The sequence below is a fragment of the Eschrichtius robustus genome, chromosome 4 (assembly GCF_028021215.1).
Source record: "Eschrichtius robustus isolate mEscRob2 chromosome 4, mEscRob2.pri, whole genome shotgun sequence".
In the NCBI taxonomy this organism is placed as follows: domain Eukaryota; kingdom Metazoa; phylum Chordata; class Mammalia; order Artiodactyla; family Eschrichtiidae; genus Eschrichtius; species Eschrichtius robustus.
Window position 1 is genome coordinate 124,569,387 of NC_090827.1, and position 27,445 is coordinate 124,596,831.

Here is a 27,445-nt window from a genome sequence, read left to right on the forward strand (position 1 = left end):
CATGTGGATATTAAAATTAAACATTTTTAAATTTCATTTTTATTTCCTCTGGCTGTAGACTTTGTGTTAATTTTTTAAATACTGAGTTATACATTACAAGGATTATGAATTCATAATAGATTAGAAAGACAAAAATAAATGATATATTCTGATGAATAACTATTAAACAGAATAAGATTTTATGGAAAATGCATTTCTCAGTGAGATTTATAAGGTTTTTAAAAATTAGTTCATGGATGAATGTTACTGAAAGCTAGAATAAACCAGCATTCTACAAAAAAATGCATACAAAGAAAAGAGAAACTCTTTACATAAATAAAAGGAGATAGAAAGAGTTTTAATATACAATTCATTTGGTTATTTGAACTTCTTCTAAGGTCATATATTAAGAATTACATAGTGATCTATCATAAAAAATTTTTTTAAGTTGTCTAAATACTATTTAGTACTTAAAATACTTAGTAGCTGAATACTTAAGTAGTTTCTTTTTCTATTTTGTTGAGAAGCAGAGTTGGAAACCATCCAACTTGCCGAAGGATTTGTCACCCACTTATTCGTCATTCAGTTTCTCAATTTTGGGGAACTATATCAAAAAGGCTTTACTAAGACTTATCAAATTACTACTAATCTCTTACTCCTTCACTGGAGAGGACACTTCTTTAACCCAGCAGGCTCAGAAAGGACTGAGGAAATTAAAATATTGTTGACGTCAACAACTTTTCCAATAAAATGTTGTTAAACATTTAAAAATCTTTTCATGTACTTTTGATATTTTTTGTCAAAATTTGGAGCCGCAGATTTAGATTGAAGGACGATATCCCCTATATAACACGAGTTGACAGTCCTCACTGTTAAACCAATCAGCCCAATGAGATTTCCTATGAGATAAATTCCAACTTCATTTTTTTTTAAATTTTTTAATTTAACTTTATTTATTTTTTTATACAACAGGTTCTTATTAGTTATCAATTTTATACACATCAGTGTATACATGTCAATCCCAACTTCAATTTGCAATTCAAAAACCTTGGTAATATAGGTGTCCTTGTGACAATAAGCTCAATTCTGCACACTAATTCTAAAATAGATGGAGCACCGAATGGAGCTTTAACATGAATTTCTTTTGATAATAGATCAAAAACAATGTCATGTTCATTGTTTCTTACTAACCGTCTCTTTCCTCGGCTCTCAAGGGGACTGGCTCTCCATTCTGACTTAGTCCAAATAAGGAGTTTTCTTGTACTTTCTTTAGAAGGAGGAACTTTTCTGTAGTAATACAACTCCCAGAATACCTTTCACTAAAGCAATTCCTAAAGGGGCGTGTCTTATGGTGCAGAACTGCTGAAAGTCCCGGAGTTGAATTACACAATCAAACTCTGAGACAATAACAGGCTATGTTTTCTTTCAAATTCTTACTTCCTGAAACGGAGGCCGTTTATGAGAAACAGTATATTTCAGGGAGGTTGTGCTATAATAAACTTTTTTCAGAGTTAGATTTGCTAGTTTTATAGTGTATTTCCTCTTCTTCGAGATAAAGGTGAGTATCAGCCTTTTAATGACAAAAACTCAGTAGATGTGGGTATAAAAGATGACATAGTTTTTAAGGAAGTATTTTCTTAAATTGTGACCCTGTTTGCACCTGGTGGTCTTTTCTACATTGAAATAACTTTGGAGCTCCAAGAACATTTGCACTTCTGAAAACTCCCCAGAAAGGGAGGGGGAGGGGAGAAAGGACCACCTACAGCAGTAAAGTTAGGTTATCAGGAAGAGGAGAAAAGAAACCAGTTTCTTTTTTTTTTTTTTAATTTTTTATTTAGTTTTTTGGATGCGTTGAGTCATATTTGCTGCGCACGGGCTTCTCATTGCGGTGGCTTCTCTTGTTGTGGAGCACGGGCTCTAGGTGCATGGGCTTCAGGAAACAGGCTCAGTAGTTGTGGCGCACGGGCTTAGTTGCCCCACGGCACGTGGGATCTTCGCGGACTGGGGCTCGAACCCGTGTCCCCTGCATTGGCAGGTAGATTCTTAACCACTGTGCCACCAGGAAAGTCCTGAAACCAGTTTCTTTTAAAGGTTTAAATAATGGGGACTTCCCTGGCAGTCCAGTGGTTAAGACCGGGCTTCCACTGCAGGGGGCGCAGGTTCCATCTCTGGTCAGGGAACTAAGATCCCCCACGCAGCGCTGGGAGGCCAAAAAAGAAAAAAAAAAAAGGTTTAAATAATAAAGTCCTCAAGTCATGAGACTTGCTAGAGCTGCTGCTAGTGAACATCTGGCTTTATTTATCACTGAATTATGATGTTTGATTACAGGAATTGGGATTACTTATTTGAAAAATTAACCTTGGGACGTTTGCCTGGAGTACATAGGTAGTGGTAACAGAAACTGTCACTTTTTTGATGGCCTCAATAGTTTTGCCAGGAAACAGATAAGGCTGAAGAATTGCTCTTCTCATTTGGGATGAACCCCGAGGGGAATTCTGGATGTGGAGAAGCATTATGTAGAGAGAAAGTATGAAAAATTAAAGTCCTTCGTATTTCTATTCAAGAGTCCTTTCATTAACCAATTTTAGCATTTAAAATTAGGGGTCCAGATGACTTTGGAAAGCCACAGATTAAAACCTTTAGAATTGTTGGAATTTGCAGGTGGGTGGGGGCGCAAAGAGAGGCAGGATCAGAAGGGAGGGGACTTTATGGCACAACATAATGGCATCTCTGTTTGCTTCTATCTCCCTCTGCCTCTTCTTTTTACTTAGTGCAGCTAGTACTCTTATGAGAAACAATAATCGCTTTTGGTTGGCTGATACTTCATTGTTAAGAACATTTTTAATTCCTCACATGTAATCACTGTTGCTGTACAAGTTTATACATGATGCTTCATCATAGTCTCAAATTTCTGTTGTTTCTCCTCTTTCCTCCTTGACCTCAAATTCAAGTGAACCAAAAAGAGTATTAGTAATTGTACCACAGAAGCTGTGCACCCCTACGTCTGAGTGGTGTGTCAGCAGGTTACATGACTGTACGGTGTGCATTATTTTGGGTAAGGGTGGGTATAGGTTAATTTACCATTTGGATAACACAACAGATGTAAACAAAAGCCAAGTCAAGTCTTTATATCCACTGACCAAAATCACTTACTTCTCTCTTCCCACCTCCTTTGTCCAAATCCTGTCAACCTGCAGCCTCAAAAGAAACGAAACACTTTAAATTATTCTAGGAATAATTTACTCTCCACTTCAAATGTCTTTTTGAGTCTGAGATGAATTCTTCAAGTTCTTCCCCCAACAAGACTCCAGAATTTTACAGCATCCACTTGCATGAGTAGGGAGACAATAACTACTTTAAACTCTAAAAAATTATTTTTTGAAGTTAAAAAAAGCTGTATGTAAATTGTAATGGATATTATAAAATCTCACATAAAATAATACTGTGTAATGAGCATGCCTGATTTGTTAAGCTGTAACAATCCCCCCTTAAGTGTTATGTGATCTAAGTTTGGGTTTAGAACCTGGAATTTTCCTTAAGAATAAGTGTGTGCATTTCAAAATATTTCTGAAATTCCATGGCTTCTCCCATTCCAAAAGAATTTCGCTGACCCCTTTCCCAGAACACAGCACATGTACTACTTTTCCTGTCCCTTAATCTTTTGCAGAGAATGACAGCTTTTCAAAATAAAATGTTCATTGTAAATGCTTTTATTTCCTGATATTTTAAGTTCTATGGGTTGAAGAACTTTAACAGGAATGGACATTCAAACTTTTGTTGTAAACTCATTCCATATTTATGTTTATTGTATTTGTTGCCTCTCTATATCGGGGACTCTGTTTCTTGTTATTGACAGTGACATCTATTTTTTCAGGATGTTGTGATTTGCTCTGTTTACAGAGTTCAGTGAAATAGATGAATTTAAAAGTAAGAATATTATCTGATGCTATCATTCTTCTATGTCTGAAGAACAGAAAGAGATGATCATAGCTTAAATATCAGTTACATATTAATATCATTTGCCCAAAGTATGGTATACAAACTACTGATTTTAGGTGTCACATATCCAAACTTTGAAAATTTGAGTTGTGCTTAGTTTAATGTGCATTAAAAATATAATTAGCTTTTAAAATGTATGATTTCATGGATATTATTGCCCAGAAAGATGTTAAGTAAAAAGAAAGTGAGCCACTTTACTATTGATTTTAAGGAAATGATTAAATAGCTACTATTACAGATAATATGCAGATATGGTCAAGATTGTTAAGGTGGCATGTAAATGGCTAAAATTTTGGAAATACTGCTGTAATGTGTTTGAGAAGTGGGTATTTTCCGAACCAGTGCAATATCTTTGAACTTCACTGGTCCTTGGTGACAGAGCTCAACTGATAATACAATCTGTTGAAATTCCTAATTATAGATGTACAAAATATAGATAGAAAAAGAAATACTTTATCAAACTTTTATCAGACTTGCGGTCCTCATGAATTGCCATAGAATTGAAGAGATGCAGCATGTAGCTAATATTTTTTGAAATAAGAATCATAGAGAGGGTGAATTATCCCAGAGTAAGCATTATAACTCCATTTTGCTGGTTTCACTGAGACACCATTATCTCTGAAGTGGGGGTCAGTTTGGGGCTGAAGGGTGGGAGTTGGGGAGAGTATCATCTAAGTCCAGGGCCGTTAACATAACATGGTATGTGCCAGTGACCATTAAAATGGTCATATTGGCAATTTCTTTTTGGGAATTCATTCTAGGGAGGAAATAATTTTAAGTCCTGTGGAGACCATGTAGCTCCTATGCTAGCAGACCAGGCCGACACTGATCTTCAGTTACTTGCTGCTGAATTTTGAGAGGTAGAAATAGCATTACAGAATCATAGAGTTGGAAAGGACTTTAGAGACCTTAGCAACGCCCCCTAATTTTATTAAAAAAAATTTTTTTTCTTTTCTTAACATTAAAAAAATATTATTTTGTATTGGAGTGTAGTTGATTTACAGTATTTTGTTAGTTTCAGGTGTACAGCAAAGTGATTTAGTTATACATATACATATATCTATTCTTTTTCAGATACTTTTCCCATATAGGATATTACAGAGTATTGAGTAGAGTTCCCTGTGCTATACAGTAGGTCCTTGTTGATTATCTATTTTTTTTTTTTTAATTTTTGGCTGCATTGGGTGTTCATTGCTGCACACGGGCTTTCTCTAATTGTGGTGAGCAGGGGTCTACTCTTCATTGTGGTGCGTGGGCTTCTCATTGTGGTGGCTTCTCTTGTTGCAGAGCACAGGCTCTAGGCGCACAGGCTTCAGTAGTTGTGGCTCATGGGCTCTAGTGCACAGGCTCAGTAGTTGTGGCGCATGGGCTTAGTTGCTCCACGGCATGTGGGATCTTCCCGGACCAGGGCTCGAACCCGTGTCCCCTGCATTGGCAGGCAGATTCTTAACCACTGCGCCACCAGGGAAGTCCCCGATTATCTATTTTATATATAGTAGTGTATATATGTTAATCCCAACCTCCTAATTTATCCCTCCCCTCCACCTTTCCCCTTTGGTAACCATAAGTTTGTTTTCTAAGTCTGTGAGTCTGTTTCTGTTTTGTAAATAAGTTCATTTGTATAATTTTTTAGATTCCACATATAAGTGATATCATATGATATTTATCTTTCTCTGTCTGACTTACTTCATTTAGTATGATAATCTCCAAAACCCCCCTAATTTTAGAGGTGAGTAAATTGAGGTCTAGCAGGGAAAGGTGACTTGCCTAAATTCATACAACTGGTTTGTGACAGAGCCAGAATTAGAACCCAGGTATCCTAATGTGTGATGAATAGAAAGAGCCTGGGAGCAAGAGACTTACTGTGTGGTTGGGATCCAACATGAAGTGAACAGATCACAGAGTTCAGGGAATTCATGAACAGGCAGGATCTAAAAGTCTAAGAAGCCATGGAAGCAGGTCTCTCTCCTACTCACCATGAATGACAATCTGTTCACCAATGCTAACTAAAGATAGTTAATAATAAGTATCCATTATTCGTTAATGCATAGTTATTGAGCATATTCTGTACAGTAGTCCACCTTTATCTATGATTTTGCTTTCCGTGGTTTTAGTTACTCTCCATCCGGAAATATTAAATGAAAATGTTCAGAAGTAAACAATTCCTAAATTTTAAATTGCCCGCCCTTCTGAGTAGCGTGATGAAATCTCGCGCTGTCTGGCTGGGGCGTGAATAGCGTGGATCGTCTGTTTGCGGAGTGTAGCCGCCCATTAGTCACCTAGCGGCCATCTTGGTTATCGGGCCGCCTGTGGCGGTGTCTGATACGCAGGCCCTGCGTACAAGTCACCCTGACTTTACCGAACAGTGGCCCTAAAGAGCCCGAGTAGTGATACTGGCAATTCGGCCAAAGAGTAGCCGTAAAGTGCTTCCTCTAAGTGAAAAGGTGAAAGTTCTCGACTTAATAAGGAAAGGGAAAAAAATCGCATGCTGAACTTGCTAAGATCTACGGTAAGGACGAATCTTCTGTTCGTGAAATTGTAAAGAAAGAAAATGAAATTTGTACTAGTTTTGCTGTCACACCTCAAACTGCAACAGTTTTGGCCCTAGTGCATGATTCGTGCGTAGTTAAAAGAGAAAGGCGTTAAATTTGTACAGTAAGATATTTTGAGAAAGAAAGAGACAGAGGGAGACCACATTCACGTAACTTCTTTTACAGTATATTATTACAGTTCTATTTTATTATTAGTTATTGTTAATCTTTTACTGTGCCTAATTTATAAGTTAAACTTTGTCATAGATAATGTATGTAGGGTATATATAAGGTTCGGTACTGTCAACGAAAATTCACTTACCAAGTTAAGAAGAAAATGTTAGTGTCGAAGAAAGGGAAAAAAAAATTGACGTTTGCGGTTGAGCAGGCATTCCCACCTTTGGGGAGGTCTGGTTAATGTATAATGCAGATGAACACGGCACGCTAAAGGGGGAGGGAGGAGGCCCAAACGGACAGAGAGAATTTTGTGCTTAAATTTTCTTGTCCTGCTTTAAAATACAAATTTTATTTCATCAGTACTATTCACGGTTTCAGGCATCCATTGGGGTGTCTTAGAACCGATCCCCTGTGGATAAGGGGGGACTACTGTTATGTCAGTCTTACTGCTACAAGGTTTATATACATTATCTTATTTAATATGTACTACAGTTTCGTGAGTCAGGTACTATTATTTGTCGTATTTGTTTAATAAATGGTAATAATTATTATTTCCACCTCTTTGCTGTGCTGTTAGTGTGAGTCCATTACTCTACCTCATGCAATACACTTCCTCCACCTCTAATTGCAACCATTTGCCAGAACTCTGCCAGTCGTCTCTTCACATCCCTCCCAAGTGAGATGACATACCTGCCAGACCAGACTTTCCCCAGTACCTGCAGCTGTGTTTGTCCTTCAGGTGCCTTCCTGACTTGAACAGATAACTCCAAAGGAGGTTCTGGCCTTACTCCAGGCTCCTGCATCTTGCTATTAAGTGCACTGTGCCTGCCCTATACACGCTAGGAGAGACCTTTCCTTAGGAAAACTTTGATAAAGGTTAACACTCACTGATGAGGGTTGGGATTAGTCATCTGTGATAGGTGGGATGTAGGGGGCAGGCAGAGTGGTAAGGATGTCTAGTTGCAAAGTAAAGCTGAAAGAAGAACAGAAGATAACACATGCAGTAACCATCCCTAAGTTAACCATAGGACACAGTAAAAGGAAGTGCCACCAAAATATGTACAGTGTCACCATGTTTTGTTAAATCACTTCTGAATATATGTAGGCATCGTAATTGAGAGGCAAAAATCAGACTGCTTAATTATAGTCAAAGAATACTCAAATTTTGAAAACTTACACTTTTTAAAACTTCATTATAAGTATTATAACCATGCACAGAAACAATGATATCAAAATATTTATAGCGCTTATTTACTGGTGAGACCATAGGTAATTCTTATTTTCTTTTTTACCATATTTGTTCTCCAGATTTTCTACAATAACACTTTTTGCTCTCCTAATAATAAACTGTTTCAAAAATCTAAATTCTTAAATAATATATCAGAGATTACTGTGGCACAACCTTCAAGACTTTTGTAATTTAAATACTTCTTGATCAAGGCTACTGGGAAGCATCCAGTAGGCTGGTAATACCTCTCACTTGCAAGCTAGTAGCCACTGTGTGTGAAAAAGGAAGTCGGAGTGGAAGAAAAGAAAAGCATTACTTATTATGCAGCAGATTTCAGAAGTTCCACAGCATCTCAATGCCGTAATTCCCCCAAGTCATGGTTGTCAGAGGAAAAGCTTTTTAGACTGAAAGCTGCACACATACAAAGTGAAAGGCTGAGTGAACATGAGGGAACCAAGGAGTTCCCCTGGCCAAATTTTTCCGAAAATATGTATCCCTTCCAGTCACCCCATCTGCTCCTGCTCAGCCTCTTCTGAATGCACAGCTCTTCTAAGAGCTGGTCTTTCATTTCACTCTCCTGGAAGGGTGTAGGCATTAGCTGAGGCAGATCAGGAGTTCAATGTGGACATCTTGAAAGTGTGATGCTTATTGGATATCCAAGTGCACATATCAAATAAACAGTTGAAAGTATGTTTCTGAAAATTTCAAGAGAGAAGTTTCAACTGGAGATAGAAATTAGATGACTGTCAACCAATACGTGGTATTTAAAACCATGAACTGAATGAAATCACCAAGGAGTGGATTTAGATTGAGAAAGGAGGAGGGCCAGAGACTGAGCCTTTGCACATTCCAACATGGTGGGGTCTAGGAGAGGAGGGGCAACCAACCGAAAAGTCTGAGAAGGAGTCATCAGTGAGGTAGTAGGAAAACCAAGAGAGTGTGGTATCCCAGAGGGCAGTAGAGGAGGAAGGGACTGTGTCACATGCTGTTGGTAGGTCAACTAACATGAGGAGTGGGAACTGACCATTGGATTTAGGTATGTGGAGTTTATCAGTGACTTTGACCAGGGCAGCTTCAGTGGAGTGATGGAACAATAGTCTGACTGGAGTACATTTAAAAGAGAATGGGAAAAGTCAGGTTGAAAGCTCAAGTAGGAACAATTCTTTCAAGGAATGTTTGCTGCAAAGAGCAATAGGTACTGACGAAAGTGAAGTCAGGAGACTTTTCTCCTAAGGTGAAAGAAATAATGGCTTGTTTGTAAATTGATAAGAATGAGCCAGTGGAGAGCAAAAACTTGGTGATGTAAGAGGCAGAGAGAGGAGAGAGAAAACGTGCATCAATGTGCTTGAGTAGAGAGAGGAGTAGAATTATTGTGTGAATGGAATGATTGGTTTTAGATAAGAGAATGGATTATGGTTTTCTCTGGGTACATGCCCAGTAGTGGGATTGCTGGGTCGTATGGTAGTTCTATTTTTAGTTTTTTAAGGAGCCTCCATACTGTTCTCCATAGTGGCTGTATCAATTTACATTCCTACCAACAGTGCAAGAGGGTTCCGTTTTCTCCACACCCTCTGCAGCATTTGTTGTTTGTAGATTTTCTGATGATGCCCATTCTAACCGGTGTGAGGTGATACCTCATTGTAGTTTTGATGTGCATTTCTCTGATAATTAGTGATGTTGAACAGCTTTTTATGTGCCTCTTGGCCATCTGTATGTCTTCTTTGGAGAGATGTCTATTTAGGTCTTCTGCCCATTTTTGGATTGGGTTGTTTGTTTTTTTAATATTGAGCTGCATGAGCTGTTTATATATTTTGGAGATTAATCCTTTGTCCGTTGATTCGTTTGCAAATATTTTCTCCCATTCTGAGGGTTGTCTTTTCATCTTGTTTATAGTTTCCTTTGCTGTGCAAAAGCTTTTAAGTTTCATTAGGTCCCATTTGTTTTTGTTTTTTGTTTATTTCCATTACTCTAGGAGGTGGGTCAAAACAGATCTTGCTGTGATTTATGTCAAAGAGTGTTCTTCCTATGTTTTCCTCTAGGAGTTTTATAGTGTCCAGTCTCACATTTAGGTCTTTAATTCATTTTGAGTTTATTTTTGTGTATGATGTTAGGGAGTGTTCTAATTTCATTCTTTTACATGTAGCTGTCAGCGTTTCCCAGCACCACTTACTGAAGAGACTGTCTTCTCCACTGTATATCCTTGCCTCCTTTGTCATAGATTAGTTGACCATAGATGTGTGGCTTTATCTCTGGGTTTTCTATCCTGTTCCATTGATCTATGTTTCTGTTTTTGTGCCAGTACCATATTGTCTTGATTACTGTAGCTTTGTAGTATAGCCTGAAGTCAGGGAGTCTGATTCCTTCAGCTCCCTCAAGATTGCTTTGGCTATTCGGGGTCTTTGGTATCTCCATACAAATTTTAAGATTTTTTTGTTCTAGTTCTGTAAAAAATGCCATTGGTAATTTGATAGGGATTGCATTGAATCTGTGTGGCTTTGGGTAGTGTAGTCATTTTCACAGTATTGATTCTTCCCCAGTGTTCATTGCAGCACTGTTTACAATAGCCAGGTCATGGAAGCAACCTAAATGCCCATCGACAGGCAAATAGATAAAGAAGATGTGGTACATATATACAATGGAATATTACTCAGCCCTAAAAAGGAACAAAACTGGGTCATTTGTAGAGACGTGGATGGACCTAGAGACTGTCATATAGAGTGAAGTAAGTCAGAAAGAGAAAAACAAGTATCGTATATTAATGCATATATGTGGAATCTAGAAAAATGGTACAGATGAACCAGTTTGCAAGGCAGAAATAGAGACACAGATGTAGAGAACAAACATATGGACACCAAGGGGGGAAAGTGGCTGCGGGGGTGGTGGTGGTGGGATGAACTGGGAGATTGGAACTGACATATATACACTAATATGTATAAAATAGATAACTAATAAGAACCTGCTGTATAAAAAATAAAATAAAGTTTAAAAAATAAAATAGATAACAATGACCTACTGTTAAAAAAAATTAATTAATTAAAAAGAGTTGTTACAATGTACACTCTCACAAAGCAGTATAAGCGAGTGATTTTAGCCCTGTTTCATCCAGTGTGCTTTGTAATTTTGCAATTATCTGTTTTTATTAGTTTCACATTTCTCAGATTTATCTACCTCCGTGTGAATCAGATGGTCCAAACATGTTAGTGAGACCAACACTATCCATTTAATTGCTTCAGGAGGTAAGAGTTTTTTAATCACTAGTTAAGTAAACAAATCAAAGGGAATGTCCTACTGATAGTAAATCAAGACCGTCATTTCCATACACAAAAGACAGCATATTAAAGTTAATTTTTTTACTGACATAAACAGTTCCTTGATGTTTATCTCAAGCATTTAAAAATCTATTTTGTACTCTATGACATCTCAATAAACATTTGTTGATTTTCTTTTAAACATACACACAAAGAAAAAAAAAAGAGAATGGGTGATGCATCTCTGACAGCAGATGGGAAGGCAGGGTGTGGGTTGCAGCTGCTGTTAGATTGGTAGAGGGGGGTGGGAGTCTGTGGAAATCATCTTCTGATTGCTGAGAATGAGGGTAGAGGAGGGAGAGAAAGTGTGAAATAGGCAACTAAGAGATTGGAAGGTGAATGGACCCAAGAAGTGCAGTGTGATTGCAGCATTAGTTGCTGAAGTTCTGTTTTGCTGAAAGCCTGCTTTCGGTTTTAAGGTTCATTGGATTCACTGGCAAAATAGCCACTCGTTTCACATAAATAGCTTTAATCAATTCTTTAATGAAAGGTGATTCAACTCAATTTCAATATACAGTCATTAGAAGGAAAGAAACAAGAATATTAGGGAAACATAACAGGGTATACGTCACCGAATTGGGCTGACACCTACTTCCAGATCCAAATAGCAGCTTCGAAGTCTCGAGTGACAGCAATCTGGAGCCCCAATTGGGAAAGGTCCCAGGCCGTGCATCCACCCCACAGGTGAGACTTCCGATTGGAGTTCTGGGGGCTTCCGTTTATAATTCCAGGCTGCAAATTGATATCATCAGTTTGCGTGCAAAAATGCAGCTCTGGATTCGCTTTAAAAAATGCTGTTGATTTCACCATGTGAGTCACAAGATTTTCCAGACCCTGGGGGACTGGCCAGGTCCCCAGGGCTCAAGAAATTCCAAGACCCACTCCCTTTCTTATCATAAGTGCCGCTTGACTTGCTAGCAGCAGTTATTAGGTGTGCATGCAGGGGCGGCGCAGTCCGGGCAGGGTCACAGGTCTGGCAGAGGCCTGCTTCTGCCTCTGAAGCCTGAATAAGACTACTTTATTAATTTTCCCAACAGGTTCAGAGTCAGAAATTTAAAGTGAACAGGTGGCACAGTTATGTTTTTTGTCCCATCATTGCTCAGCTGTGTAAAAGTTGGATTTAACTAGAGTTGTGATTTTGACATGCAAATATTAAAAACGAGTCAAAGGTGTATGTGGATGGTGATTATCATGATTGACCATGGAAATTAAGCTGGTTAAAAAAGAGACAGGACCTCAAAGGGGGTGAGGGTCCATGGAAAGGTGATAGGATCAGTGGATTAGAAGTCCCAGTGGAACGTTAGGATTGTTGGATTTGGGAGACTCAAAAGGGACAAGATGTGTGGTAGTGGACAGAGAGTGGAATACATGAATTTGAAAGTATGGAAGAATAAATTTGGTCATAACAAAGTGTAGGCTGTATGACCTTGGGAACGAATACCTAAAGGTGGGTTAAGGACAAGATCTTTGAAGAAACAATTTCAAGGAACTGAGAACCCCTCATCACTATATAGTTGAATTCTCCAAGAGTAGGGGTGGTTTGGAGAGAATAGTAATGATCCAGGAATTAAATGCCCTGGGAGTTGGCAGTTGACAGCAACAATGAGGGGCAGTGGGTGATGACATGAAATTCAAAGCTGTTGGGGGAGGGGTGTGCAGCTTAAACAAGGAAGGAAAAAGCAAGGTCCAAAGTGGCAATAAAGCACAGGAGGCTGCTTATCCAGAACTGGTGGTTCCGGGGCGCTAGGAACCTAAGCTGCCCCTTGAGAGATTTTTCAAGGTGATTGAAAAATGTAAAGCGTTATGAAATGTAATGTATTGCCTTTTTTTTTTTTTTTCCCGGTCACTCTGCCCAGCAGGCATGTGGGATCTTAGTTCCCCGACCAGGGGTCAAACCCTTGCCCCCTTCAGTGGAAGTGCAGAGTCCTAACCACTAGACCACCAGGGAAGTCCTGTATTGCTGTTGTTAACATATGAAAAAGTAGTGATTATTATTGCAAACTCTTTTAGCAAAATGTTTGTATAAATAACCAGGGGAATTCCCTCTCTCTGGCAAGCCCCAAAAGTAATAAATAGATCTTTTAAAAAGTCGGTGAATGAAAGTTCAGAACTGCAAGAGACAAGATATCCAGTAGGGTTTTTTCTGCAAAGGCTCTCTATTTCCTGCCTAACAAAATTATCAGGTAGTACCACCCCTGATAGTTTAGACCTGCAATAGTGAGGTTTCTCTCCTTTATGGTTGAACTGCTTCAGAAGTCTAAGGAGAGATTTGAAACCTCCTCCTCTATTTAAGGGGATGGGGTAAGGGGGAGACCAAAAGAGATTTGTACCCCGTCAGGCACTCTGGACAGGATCTGGTCTTCCTTGATGTGATATTCCTCCTCCTCGTGTATCTAAAGTGAGGAACAGCGATGACCAACTGTAACTTCTCCACTCTCGCTGGGGACACAGGAACATGAGTTTCCTTTGTACTCTTACCCGGATGTTTCAGATAGCAAGCATGCAACAATGCCTATGACATAATGCAGGAAGTAAAGAGGAGATTATTTCCTACTGTGTTTATACTTTTATTATAAGAGAGGCCTCTGAGTTTAACTTTTTTTTTTAACTAGGAAGTTCTCCTAAATCAGAAGTGGATTGAAATCTAATAAACACGGATTTTGGGTAAGTTTTCATGTGAAACTTTTGAATTAAATTCTTTTTTCCTAATGATATAGCTATATATAGTCATTGTAGAAAATGTGAAAAGAAGAGGAAAATAATCAACAAATATTACGTAGAGGCAAAGACTAAATATTTTGGTGTATTTCCTTCTGATTATTTTTAAATTATTTTCTTAAATTGTGGTAAAATGCACATAAAGTTTACTTTTGTAACTATTTTTACGTGTACACATTTAGTGGTATTAACTTACATTCACGTTGTTGTGCTACCATCACTCCCATCCATCCACAGAATTCTGTTCATCTTGCAAAACTGAAACGCTGTACAATTAAACAAACACTTTTCATTCTCCCCTCTACCCGCCCGCTGGCCACCGCCATTCTACTTTCTGTCTCTCTGAATTTGACAACTCTAGGGACCTCATGTGAGTAGAATCATGCAATATTTGTCCTTTTGTGACTGGCTTATTTCACTTAGTACAATGTCCTCAAAGTTCATCCATGTTGTAGCAGTTGTCAGAATTTCCCTTTTAAGGCTGAATAACATTCCATTGTACGTATATACCACATTTTGCTTATCCATTTATCTGTTAATGGACACGTAGGTTGCTTCCATCTTTTTTTGGCTATTGTGAATAGTGCTGTTATGAATATGGTGTACAGATACCTCTTCAAGCCCCTGCTTTCAATTATTTTGAGTATGTACTCAGAAGTGGAATTCCTGGATCATATGATTATTCTATTTTTAATTTTTTGAGGAACCACCATACTGTTTTCCATAGCAGCTACACCATTTTATATTCCCACCAACAGCGTGCTAGGGTTCCACCTTCTCCACATCATGGCCAAAACTTTTTCTGTTCCTTTTTTTTTTTTTTCATAGTAGCCATCCTAGTGGGTGTAAGGTGGTATCTCATTGTGATTTTAATTGTCATTTCTTTAATGGTTAGTAATGTTGAGCTTCTTTTCATATGCTTATTGGCCATTTGTATATCTTCTTTGGAGAAACGTTCAAGTCCTTTGTTTTTTAGTTGGGTTTCTTGTGTTTTTTTTGTTTGGTGGTAGGAATTCTTTATATATTCTGGATATTAACTCCTTATCAGCTATATGATTTGCAAATATTTTCCCCATTCCATGGGTTTCCTTTTCACTCTCTTCATTATGTCCTTTGATGCACAGAAGTTTTTTAATTTTGATGTAGTCCAATTTATCTAAAAGTGGGATACCTCCAACTTTATTCTTCTTTTTAAAGATTGTTTTGATTATTTAGGGTCCCTTGAGATTTTATATGAATTTTAGGGTGGATTTTTGCTATTTCTGGAAAAAACATCATTGGTCTTCAGTGACTTTTTAAAATATAATTGCTATCATACTGTATGAACTATTTTATATTCTGCTTTTTCTTAACATTATAATATAGTTATCCCATTAAAAAATAAACATTAGTTCTTTTTTTTTTTTTTAATTTTATTTATTTATTTTTACTTATGGCTGTGTTGGGTCCCGGTCTCTGTGCGAGGGCCCTCTCTAGTTGCGGCAAGTGGGGGCCACTCTTCATCGCCGTGCGTGGGCCTTTCACTATCGCGGCCTCTCTTGTTGCGGAGCACAGGCTCCAGACGCGCAGGCTCAGCAACTGTGGCTCACGGGCCTAGTCGCTCCGCGGCATGTGGGATCCTCCCAGACCAGGGCTCGAACCCGTGTCCCCCACACCGGCAGGCAGACTCTCAACCACTGCGCCACCAGGGAAGCCCATTAGTTCTTTTTATTGAAACACTTCATAAACATACTTTACAGTGACTACATAAAGGAAAATATAAAATGGAAGTATAACTGAAAGATTAGAAAACATTTATGCCTCAGATTATGTGACATCTGTATACTTTTCAATACTATAATCATAAAAATGAGAAAAATTTGATTTGAGACATGTCAGAGTATTAGGATGCAATATTTATACTGTGAGTAGGAAGGAATGACAACCAATTGTATTAGTTTAAAAGACTGTTAAAATATATGCTTATATTACTTTTGATCAAATACAACTCTGGAATTCATTTATTTACTCAGCAAATATTACTGAGTCTCTGTAGTTTTTGAAGCCCTGGAAACCTAGATATACATTAGATATGGTCTTCACCCTCAGGGAAAGGGAATAAATACTAAAATTTCATGAAAGTCTAGTATGAGTCATGAGCCATGTGAGATCTTAGTTCCCGGCCCAGGGATGGAACCCGCGCCCCCTGCAGTGGAAGCGTGGAGCCTTAACCACTGGACTGCCACTGAATTCCCTCACTTTCTTTTTTAATCTTTGCATTAAACCTATGGGGAAGCAGTGTTAGCCCCATTTAGAGATGAGGAAAATAATGTTCATTTCATAAAAGCTGACCAAAAAAATAAAATAAAATAATTTGGGAATTGCCTGACGGTCCAGTGGTTAGGACTCTGCGCTTTCACTGCCGAGGGCGTGGGTTTGATCCCTGGTCAGGAGATAAGATCCCCCACAAGCTGCACGGTGCGGCCAAAAAAAATAAAATAATTTAACAGCAAGGTCCTGCTGTATAGCACAGGGAACTATATTCAATATCCTGTGATAAACCATAATGAAAAGAATATTAAAAAAACAATGTCTATATGTGTATAACTGAGTCACTTTGCTGTACAGCAGAGATTGGTACAACATTGTAAATCAACTGTACTACTTCAATAAAAAAAAATTAAACATCAAAAGAAAAGCTGAGCTACCTGTTGAAGGTGACACAGAGAATGAGTGGCAGAACTAGAATACAAGCTCAGGGCTGTCTGTTCCACAGCTCATGCCCTTTTCACTCTCCCAGGTTGCCTTTCAGCCATTATGACCTAGCACAGGAGACAGGAGTATATACAACTAACTGTAACATGAACAAAAAACCGTGATAGCAGTTAATTCTGCTAGATAAGAGTCAAGAAAGGCTTTAGAGGAATGGCATTATAATCTAAGACTCAAAAAGGGAGGATTTCATTAAAGATGGGGAGAGCAGCATTCATTCATTCGTTCACTCATTCATTCACTTATCTGTTCACAAACCTGCACTGAGCTTCTCCTGTGTGTTAGTTACACAGCTAGCTCCAGTTGTGTGCTGGAGATTCAAAAGAGAACCAGTGAGACACTGGCCACTCTCAGGAGTCACAGTCTCTTGGGAGACAGTTAAGTAACTGATGTATGACAGAGCCTCGGACCAAGCTCTGCTACAGAGTCAAAAACAAAGTGCTGGGGGATGCTATTCCAGGATACTAAGGGCAGGTGCTCAGTGGCAGAAACTATGCTGCACTGTGTGTAGTGCTGAGCATGGCAGGTTGGACTCTCCATGCCAAGATCAGAGGCTTGGACTTCATCCTATAGGCAACAACAAGCCAACAGACATTTTTAAGTAGAGAAGTGACACAGTTCTGTTGTTAAGAAGCTTTCTGGCAGTCCGTGAAGAGTAGAACGTGGAAATGGGGGAAGAGACAGGTAGCAGGAAAACCAGTATAGGGGCTAACAGTCTGAACTGGAGAGGACCCAGTTCAGGCAGCAACAGGAGAGACAGAGAGCGTGGAGACCACATTTATGAGAAGCTGGCAGACCTCATCGACTGTAGGATGTGTAGTGAGAATAAGGTAGGAGTCAAGAGAATAGTGTGAACAGAGGATTCAGGTGATAATGTATGTTCAGAACCACTGCATTATTTGAAAGTGAAGGACCTATGGAGCATTTCATAAATAGATAATACTCTTCTGAATTATCAGTATTTCTTTCATATATTTAGTCATTCTAAAATACTCTAATAGTTTAATAGATTTTTTTTCTCTCAAGCAGTTTAAACATGCCCTGCAGTGCTATTTACACTATTAATTTGGTTAGCAAACTCTTTCTCCATAGTACAAGTGTAATTTTTATTGTTGTTATATTAAAACATCATAGAGATAAAACAATGGATTAATTTTTTTTCTACAATGAAATTCAAAAATTAATGGATTTTTACTGAAATGGAGTTAAAAGAAGATTATTGGTTAGGTAAATATGTCACTATTTTAATGTTTCAAAAAAGTTTTCCATTTTCTTACATCATTACTCAGTCTTGTAATTTATTGGTATCTTTTTTGTTCTGTGGAGTACCGTATTTGTTTTCATTAATAAGTAAAAGTATACATCTAGTTAAAAGTTATCTCATGTGCCTGTGCTGTTATGTGCCACCAGAAGAGGGCGGCAGTGAGGCGTTAGAAAGAATAAATTAACAGGCTCTTCAATTGCAGAAAGGCAGTTAAGATCATGATGTGAATGACGAAAACATTTGTCCGGGCAGACATCCTAATTAACTGACTCATTTTCTGAGCCAGAGACTATGACATAAACATTGTCACAGAATTTTCAGAAAATCTGATGATGGTCTTATAGTGCAATACAGTAATAAATTTGTGGAAATTTCTGTTAATATTGGTGAGGACCGACACCAAGAGATACTCTGAAAATTTTACATCAGTTTGAAAGGAGATTGGAGGGTGAATTAAAAGTAAGCATGTTGTTTCTTGTCATTTCAACAGTGTAGACAGAGAATGTAATAGTTTGTAGAGACAATAAAAGGTATTATCTTCTTTGAACATTATAGATATTCCTGAAATAAAAAGAAATATTTTGAACTTATCAAACATGCAGTAAGCAATGCATAGGACAAATTGACTAAGAGAGGTTGCCCAGACTTATCCGGTATCGTCTTTTATAAATATTTAACAACCACAAATTTTTTTTATTGAAGTATAGTTGATTTACAATGTGTAAATGTTGTGTTCTGATGTACAGCAAAGTGATTCAGTTATACATATATATATACCTTCTTTTTTTAATACGTTCTTTTCCATTATGGTTTATCACAGGATATTGAATATAGTTCCCTGTGCTATACAGTAGGACCTTGTTTTCTTTTTTTTGATTGCTCATCTTTTATTATTATATAGCTTAGTAGTGGAAGAAATGATTGTGGTCAGTACATGTATGAAAATTATGAAGGTCATGTTTAGATAGTAGGACCTTGTTTTCTATCCATTCTATACATAATAGGTTGCATCTGCTAACCCCCAAACTCCCACTCCATCCCTCCCCCTTGGCAACCACATGTCAACAACAAATATTTCTGAATACCTCTTATGTGCTAGGAATTATTCCAGGTGCTGAATATTCCAGGATATAGAACAGAACAAAACAGGCACATTCCCTGCCCAGTTGGAATGTATATTATAGTGGGGAGGATAGACTTTACACAAAGCCTCACAATTAATTCATTAGTTACAGTTGAGAGAAAAAATGGAAAACAGTCTACCACAGAGCCCTAAATAAATTAGTTTGGGCTCAACCCCCAAATTGGAAATTAAGTGAAGTTTTAAAAAGGACTCAAGAACAACTTGTCTGAAGTTCTTAATACCCATTTATATTACTTATGTCTTTCACAATACATAAAATGGATCAGGTAAAATTTATAGAGTTGTGAAAATAACATTGTAAAAGAGTATTTGGGTAGTTGATATGCAGCAATAAAACACTTTGCCAATTTGAAGTGTTGTAAAATGCCCCGTGCCTCCTTAGACTTCTGTTTTGTTTCTTTGACCTCCATTTTATGCACTTCCCAGTCCTGGGTTGGCTCAGCTCTCTAAGCCAGAGCTGAGACGGTTCCCCAGCTGACTCTGAATGAGATCCATTAAGGTGAACCGTAGCTGGGTTCTCAAAGATGCTTATCGATTCTTTTATTCATCCTTAATTGATTGTCTTTCCAATTCTCCACAGCACCTGTTTCAATCCAGGATCTCTCTTTTCAAGCTGAACTCCCTCCTGCCAAATTTCCATCTATTTGACTTAGGTTACCGGGTTATCCACGGTGAACTCCCAGATTTTCTCGAAATCATTAGCCATTCATTTCTCCTTCCATTCTGCCTCAGAAAAGCAATGTTCTACCTTGTACCCAAGCCTACTCCTTCTATCTTCTTAAACCAACATTTTTTTACCTATTTTGTGATTTTTCTCATTATTCATAGTCCCTTTCTTTCATCTCTCTTTTTAAAAAATTTTGCCTTCTGACATCTTCTCCTTAGCCTACGCACATGTTCAAATCTAATGATTCTTATGAAATAGTCATTCCCCTTGAGACTATATTCTTTTTCCTTCCCTTAACAGCAGTGCTTCTCAGAATAGTTCTGTTAAACTTCCTTGTTTAACACTCATCCATCAACTTCTTCTGGTCTGTCCTCTTCTGAAATGTCTATTTACAAGATCAGTGAGAACATTCCAGGCACCCAATCTAGTTGCCTCTTCCTAGTTGTTATCCTGGGGCTTCCTGTAGAACTTGTTGCACAGTATCATGTCTCTACACTCTCCTGGTTCTCACATTTCCAGCTGCTTCTTCTGCAGGCCACTGTTTCACTATTTGGCTCCTGGTTAGAGGCATTCTCTAGAAGTCCATGTCTTCTTCATACCCAACCTTTGCCTCCTTTAATTTCATGTAATGGCTTCAATTATTGCCCCCGTGTGGATGATTCCCAGATTCGTCTCCTGTTCTAATCTCTCTCCTCAGTTTAACTAACATTTCCCACCTCTTGTAGAGAGCGCCATTTCTCTACAAGGTTTCATGGGCACTTCAAGCAGAAATGGCCTGAACTCATCATCTCTCAGTGGTGTCCGGGCACCCTGGACTACCTGCTGGTTCCTGTTATGATCTGCAAGATCCTTCTGCATCTTTGCTCTTGCTGTGTCCCCATCTCATGCCATCTGTCTGCAATGCATCTCTTCACACCATTTCCCTTGTTTCCTATACCCTGCCTCTCGCCCATTTTTCCTACTTGTTGGTGTCTCCATCCTTCAGTGTTTGGCTCATGTTTGGACTTCTGAATAAACAATAACTGAACTAAATCTCCTCTCCCCCATCCTTTACCCATTCTTTGCTTAGAATTCAACTATATCTGATCACACTCAGTCTTGTATTTGAGATACACATTTGTGTTTGCTGTCTCTATTAAACCCTGAGTCCTAAAAGTACTGGGACTATGTCTCATTCATCCTTATATCCCCTGCAGACCCTGGCACATAGCAGAAACCATGGAAATTTTGCTTAGTTTGCATTGTTGGAAGAAAAGTACCACAGATCTTAATTTTTAAGAATTGTTACTTTTGGGCTTCCCTGGTGGCGCAGTGGTTGAGAATCCGCCTGCCAATGCAGGGGACACGGGTTCAAGCCCTGGTCTGGGAAGATCCCACATGCCGCGGAGCAGCTGGGCCCGTGAGCCACAATTACTGAGCCTGCGCGTCTGGAGCCTGTGCTCCGCAATAAGAGAAGCCGCGATAGTGAGAGGCCCGCGCACCGCGATGAAGAGTGGCCCCCGCTTGCCACAACTAGAGAAAGCCCTCGCACAGAAACGAAGACCCAACACAGCCATAAATAAATAAATAAATAAAGGAAGAAACAACCCCTCTCAAAAAAAAAAAAAGAGAATTGTTACTTTTGCAGAGCGTGGAATTTGTAATATGCAGGCTGCAAATTTGGGAGAATGTAGAAAGTATAAAAACAAATTTATAATGAATAAAGTTGACATTTTTACCTTTGTCCTATTTTAGACAGACTTTCAGGGAATTTTACTCTGCAAGAGGCTTGTTTAAGGGTGATGAAATTCTTGGAAATTAAGATTGTTTCAGGGTTTGGGATTTTATTTTACTCTCCTTAGAGTTAGTAAGTTAGCCTGCTACTGTTCCATGGATGCTGGCAGAAGACATGAGACTCTTGGGTCAAAGGCAAAGGACTTCGCTACTCAGAGCACGGCAAGCAGCATGAGCATCACGTTGCCATCAGTCCTCATGTCCTCCTAGTCCAAAGGGGTGATACTGCGCGATCCAGCCGGAGGTTAGTGGGTTTCTGTTGCAGCCAAGGAACATTGAGCTTGGGGAATCCACTGCTTTTATAGCAAGGCTACTCTTTGGCCCAGAGTAAGACATTACCTCATCCCTCAAGGCTGAGGCAAATACAAACCTGATAGATAGCCCAGGCAAGGAGAGATTGGTCTGGCATTCTTAACATCCAGCAAGAACTTGCAGACATGCCCACAGCCCAGGGTGGATTGCCCCTCCCCAAATCGTGTGGTGAGAATAAGGATTGTGGTTATCCTGGCACATCAGAGGGGCTCAATAAATACTTGTTGAGTCAAATTAATTAATGAGAAGAAGGGGAACTGCTAAGGAACTGAAAAAAGGCAGAGTCCCCTGTTTAGGATGACCATCCCCTGAGAAAACAGTTCTAGATTTCAGATCTGATTAGGAGAAAAAAATCAGAGGGCTAATGAGAATAAGATATTGTAGGCCGCCTGGTTTCATAACAAATAAAATTTCTAAACACCTTACCTCATGGCAAGTGAGTCTATGACTCATATACAAGATAACTGCTAAGTCCAAACAACCTAAGGCAATGTCTGTAGCTTGCTAAGTTAGTATTACAGTAACTATATATAGTTCTTTACATCTGCAGCCTTTTGCCATATACTGAATTTCATTGCAAGTTTTAAAGAACTTTAGACACTATACTCATTTGGGAACTTTTACCAGACATGATTTTTACTTTCTCAAAATGGTAAATTGAACTACAAATCAAAGTAGAGTCTGCTAGTAAATCTGATCAGAGTTAAACACTTCCTTAGAAATTTGCAGTTGAACAAATGACATATCTTACCCTCTCAAGATTCTCTTGAAAGAAAGGAGTTAACCTGAAATATCTCGTCAGTGTATAGAAGTGAGGTACCTGAGACATTCAAGTTGGCAGTCCAGACTTCAGAGGGGAGTTTATTTTTACATTCATAATTATAATTCCTATTTCCAGGGACCACATTAGCCCTAATGACTGAAAAACTTAGGCAACTGTCACAAAAATTTTGTTATTGCATATTTCAGCTTTTAGCCACTCCACTCCCCATTTTTTGGGATGCTTTTCAGTCTTCGTAAGCTACTGCTGCATGTCACTGTTCTCCATCTGCTGCTCTTAAAATTGGAGATTGACTGCCTCCAGGGTTTACAAATGTTTCATCTTACCTTAGATAATTTGAACTTCTAAGCATCCACAAGTTTTTTTCAGACTTTTCAAGGAAGGCCTTGTTTTTAAGATCTGTAATTCCCCTGCTCTCTCCTCTCCGCTCGCAAGGAAAGTCACCCAGGTTCCCCTTATGCAGGGTTAGAGGGCTTTTGAGTAACCCGTTCTTCATTCAGAGCCTTCCACTCAGACTCAAACTTGTGTCCCCACATAGGCCATATGTCTGGGAACCCTTCCATACCTCATGGTGAATTTTCAGCCCTTCTGAGGCGCTTTCCTTTTCTTTTCTCAAGTTATGGAAACTTTCATCATTCTTTTTTTATCTTTGAAAATCTTTGCAGTAGAGATGAGATGATCATCATTTCCTTCACCGGTCATATCCTCCTTACCAACAACCCGTTTTCACACAATTTGCTCTCTTCTTCCCTGACTGCTGAGACTGTCCCATGCAACTCCCCCTCCGTCCCTACCAGAGTCATTGTTGCTATACCTGATTGCACCAGGGGTGGATAGCTGATGCCAGAGGTAACGAGCTGTGTGTTGTGCTAAGATTTTGTCTTTGAACTGAGGATGCTGAGACTGAGTCCGTTTCTGTTGAGGGCTTGAATCAGGAGGGCGTGTAAAACCAGGGTAAGTGGATCAGATAAGGATGGTCTACAGAGAGGAATGAAGCCGACCTTGTCTGTTCTGTTCACCTCTGCACTCTTACCACCTAGCATGGTGCCTGGCATAGTAGGCTTTGAGTACGTCTTGGTGGAATGAATGAAGCAGACTGTGGAGTGAGAGAGACAGAGAGAGATTATTTTTGCCTCCAACAGATTTCCATGTCCTGATTGTAATCCCTCATGAAGACTATCTTCATTTTCTGTCCTTACATCCATGAGATATCCCTGTGTCCACCCAAAAATTTCCCCTTTATGTTAAAGCTAGTTTGGGTATGTTCTGTTCCTTGCAGCTAAATTAAACCGAAGAATCTCCTAATTCAGTCTTTAAAGTCTTCTTGTCCCCAGGGTACTATGGTTTCTCACGCAAACTAGTTATTTCGGTGGCCTATCCAAAAATTACTGGATTCCAGAAGTGGGCATGCCTCCACTTTGCCCAAGTGAACCTCACCTTTGGGGACAGAAAAGAATAGAAACTCAAATTCAACTGAAAATAAAGAAAATACCTCCCAAAATAAATCTTCTTGATCTTCTAAAAAGGCAAACTCTGAAGAAAAATATGACAGAAACTGCAAATTGAGGATCCTTTAGGAGAGAGGGTTGGACCTTAGGCATTGTTGATTGAACACGACTTTATTTAAAGTCAGTGGAGAGGGTCAGATATGATCAGGACACACTTGCCAACCTAAGCTCCAGGAAGAGGAAGAAGAAGAGTGGGTCACAGCTTTACCCCGGACTTCTGGAATGCTACTGGACTAACTTGGTGATGCAAGAGACTGCTTCGCAGTTTCTGGTTGTACTCTTGGCTGTTGTACAGCACGTTGAGGAAAAAGGTTATTCTTTCCTGCTCCCTGCCTGGGAGGACACATATTTATATTTATATATTTACCTCAAAGGCAGGGGAGTAGTTGAAAAATATATAGGCAGTCATCATAGGCTTGAAACACAGAAAAATGAAATACTTGGGGGCAGTATGGTGGGTTTTTCAAGAGCATTGATTTGAAGTGAGACAGATCTCCAAAACCAACTCACTAACTAGCTCTATGTCCTTGGCTAAGCTGCTTAACCTCTTAGAACCTCAGATTTCTCATCTACAAAATGAGAATAAAAGTACTTCATAAATGTGCTGTTAAGTATTAAATTAGATAATGTTTATAAGTTCTTAGGCCAATGGTACCAAGCTAAGGGCTCAGTAGATGGTAGGGATAATTAGGATTATTAGTGCTTTGTAATACAGGCATTAATGAAAGTGTGTTATTTTTATGTTAACCAGAAGGAAGGCTGCATTTTTTTAAGTTAAGAAACATGACACTAAAACATGTATTTCATAGCTCCTCTTCACTGTTTCCTTTTTAACGTAAATCCCTGCGTGTAGACAAATGTAAAAGATGAGTCCAGGAAATATCTAACAAGACAGTAGTTATGCAGTAAGTAGCCATCAGTTGTGGTATCAATCAACAGCAGTATAAACTCCCCCAAAAGTAGGCACATGTGAATCCTCCCATGCAATCTTCTCAAAAGCATTTGTAAATTGTGTGACCTGCAGATGGCGAACTTGGATAGGGTGACTATTAAGCAATGACTACCTAGAAAAGAAAGCAGTGGTTTTTGTTTTGTTGAATGGAGGGCTAAGTAAAGTGGATACATTAATAAAGGCTGTACAAGCCAAAAGCATCCTTTGCTGACACACTGGGTTCCTTCTTCCAAGGGGACCATTAATCTGTCTGTCGAAGTGAGTCCACCCACAATCATATGTGCTGTGAGAGACAAGCCTGCATTTGCTTCTGGTAGAAATGTTTTGGTTGAGTATTCATGCTGGTTGCTAGTCACTGATACAAAGAAAAGGAGTATCAAGTAGGGAACATCAATAGATTTCTTGTAAGTCTCTTGAGGGGTACAGAAATGTTACCTTCTCAGAATATCCATATGTAACACTTTAATTATCTGAACCCATTGTACATGTCCGAAGAGTCCACATGTTTTGATGTGTATAAGTAATTATATCCTCCCTTGCTTGATTACGACGCCACTGTTGAGTATTTGTTCTGTACCCTCCCCAAGGCAATCCTTTAGGGACCAATTACCATCCTTTAGTGACATCATTTCACTGGCTGAAGGAAATTTCTAGAGTACCACACTGGGCATTCAGGACTCCTAAGGGAGCTCTGTAGTACTTTGTATAATCTATGTGCCCTACCCTCTGGAGAAACACATTTTTTTCCCTCAAAATTCTACTTTGGAGTACAGGTGTTACTATCGCAGATCACAACTACATGAGTTTGTGGGAAAATTAGTGTGACTTTCCAAAACTGCCTGCTCTTGCAGGGGCCTGAGATGTTTTGTTGGTTCTTTCAGTTGTGAAAAAGCTCAGCAACTCACCCAACATGATGGATTGATGACTTTTTGCTGCATTATAAAGCAGGGTCACTGTCCCCAAAGAGCCTCTCAGCTTGTGGGTCAGGTGAAGGGACATCTCTAGGCCTCTGTAGTGCCTCTGCCTTGTCATTTATCATGAGGCTGTAATTATTGTCTGCATATCGGCCTCCCCACAACTATGTACTTCCAGAGTCCAGAAACAGTACCATATTCATCTCTTTATCCTTAAACATTTTGTGTCTGGCACATAGTAGGTACTTACAAAAATGTTGGATGAATTAAAGAATAAATATATGTGCTTGGGTAGAACAAGCAGCCAGGAAGGAGGAAAGGTCACTTTAGGGGAAAAAAAGAGGAAGGTAGTCCACCTACCCATGAGGGATTGTACCTATATTGGACAAGTATTATTCCTAGAGAACAGAGAGAGAGGAAAGAGCAGTGGATTGTGTGCAGCCTAATCCTTTTATTTTTACTAACCAGACTCTCAAGAGACTGACTTATACACCACCATCCTGGTTGACTATTGCCAGTGGAGAACACATCTCTCCAGAGACTGCATTGTGTCCCAATTCCATGTATTTCACATCTTCATTCATTTCACAATGCAGACTACTATCCACTGTACGTTCACGGCATCTTCATTCATTTCAAAAGGAAGAAAGTCCCTAGCTCTCAGGATGAGGCAGTTCTGGTTTTCAGGTAGCTTCTAAAAGCTTCTAAATGTTATAGTTAATCTAAGCCATGGTAAATAGAGAAGTTATCAGAAAATTCAGAAATTATAAGATCTTATCTAAGAGTGGATTTGAGTCTAAAGGCACCCACTGGTGAAAGACAGAACCTAGAGGATGGGACTGAGGGACAGTCAGAAACAGACTCTGAAAGACAGTCCAAATAAGAGGAGCCACACGTCACGTAAGTGTTGCCCATGGAATTGACAATGGGCATCTGACATGAAATAATAGGGGTAGTCGAGGATATGAGGACCGTGCACAGAGATGAGGAGTAGCACTGTTGTGTCTGCACATGGTAAGCACTCAACAAATCCTCGTTGAATGAACAGGTCGTTCTGTGGCTCAGCTGCTGCTAAGGGAAGTCATGAACTGCTTTGCTAAAGGCAGGTTTATTTATGAATAGGAACCAAAGTGATATGCACCGTTAAAAATGGGTATAAACCAGTGCAGGAAAAGTTAAAGTGAAAAGCACTGATCAGAAACATTTAGAAGAAAGGAAGGAAGCAGTGTCTGGAAACCTGAAGTGAATGAATCATTACAATGGAGTTTATAGGAATCTCAGCTTCCAGACAACCAGTTTAAAAGAGAAACATGCTAGATTGTACTCTTCTCATGAGTCAGTAAAGTGTGTAAATTCATCTGGAAATGCAGACTCATTCTTAGAACTTAATCCTAGAAAGAATTTATTGTGTAGACAGTTAAATAAGAGAAAGAAGAGGA

The 27,445-nt window shown here is 39.1% G+C and overlaps 1 protein-coding gene across 10 annotated transcripts in view; it reads left to right on the forward strand.

Annotated features, from left to right (window-relative positions):
- The first annotated feature begins 1,380 nt into the window (after positions 1 to 1,380).
- Positions 1,381 to 27,445, forward strand: part of ALPK1 (alpha kinase 1) — a 121,048-nt gene continuing 94,983 nt past the window's right edge. For 7 of the 10 annotated variants that reach the window (XR_011073949.1, XR_011073947.1, XR_011073948.1 and 4 more), the window contains exons 1-2: positions 1,381 to 1,537; positions 13,835 to 13,886. The gene's annotated coding sequence lies outside the window, so the exon portion shown is untranslated. Of the gene's footprint in view, positions 1,538 to 13,834; positions 13,887 to 21,607; positions 21,784 to 27,445 lie in introns of all 10 variants that reach the window. The other 3 variants (XM_068543319.1, XM_068543323.1, XM_068543320.1) reach the window with 3 other exon arrangements.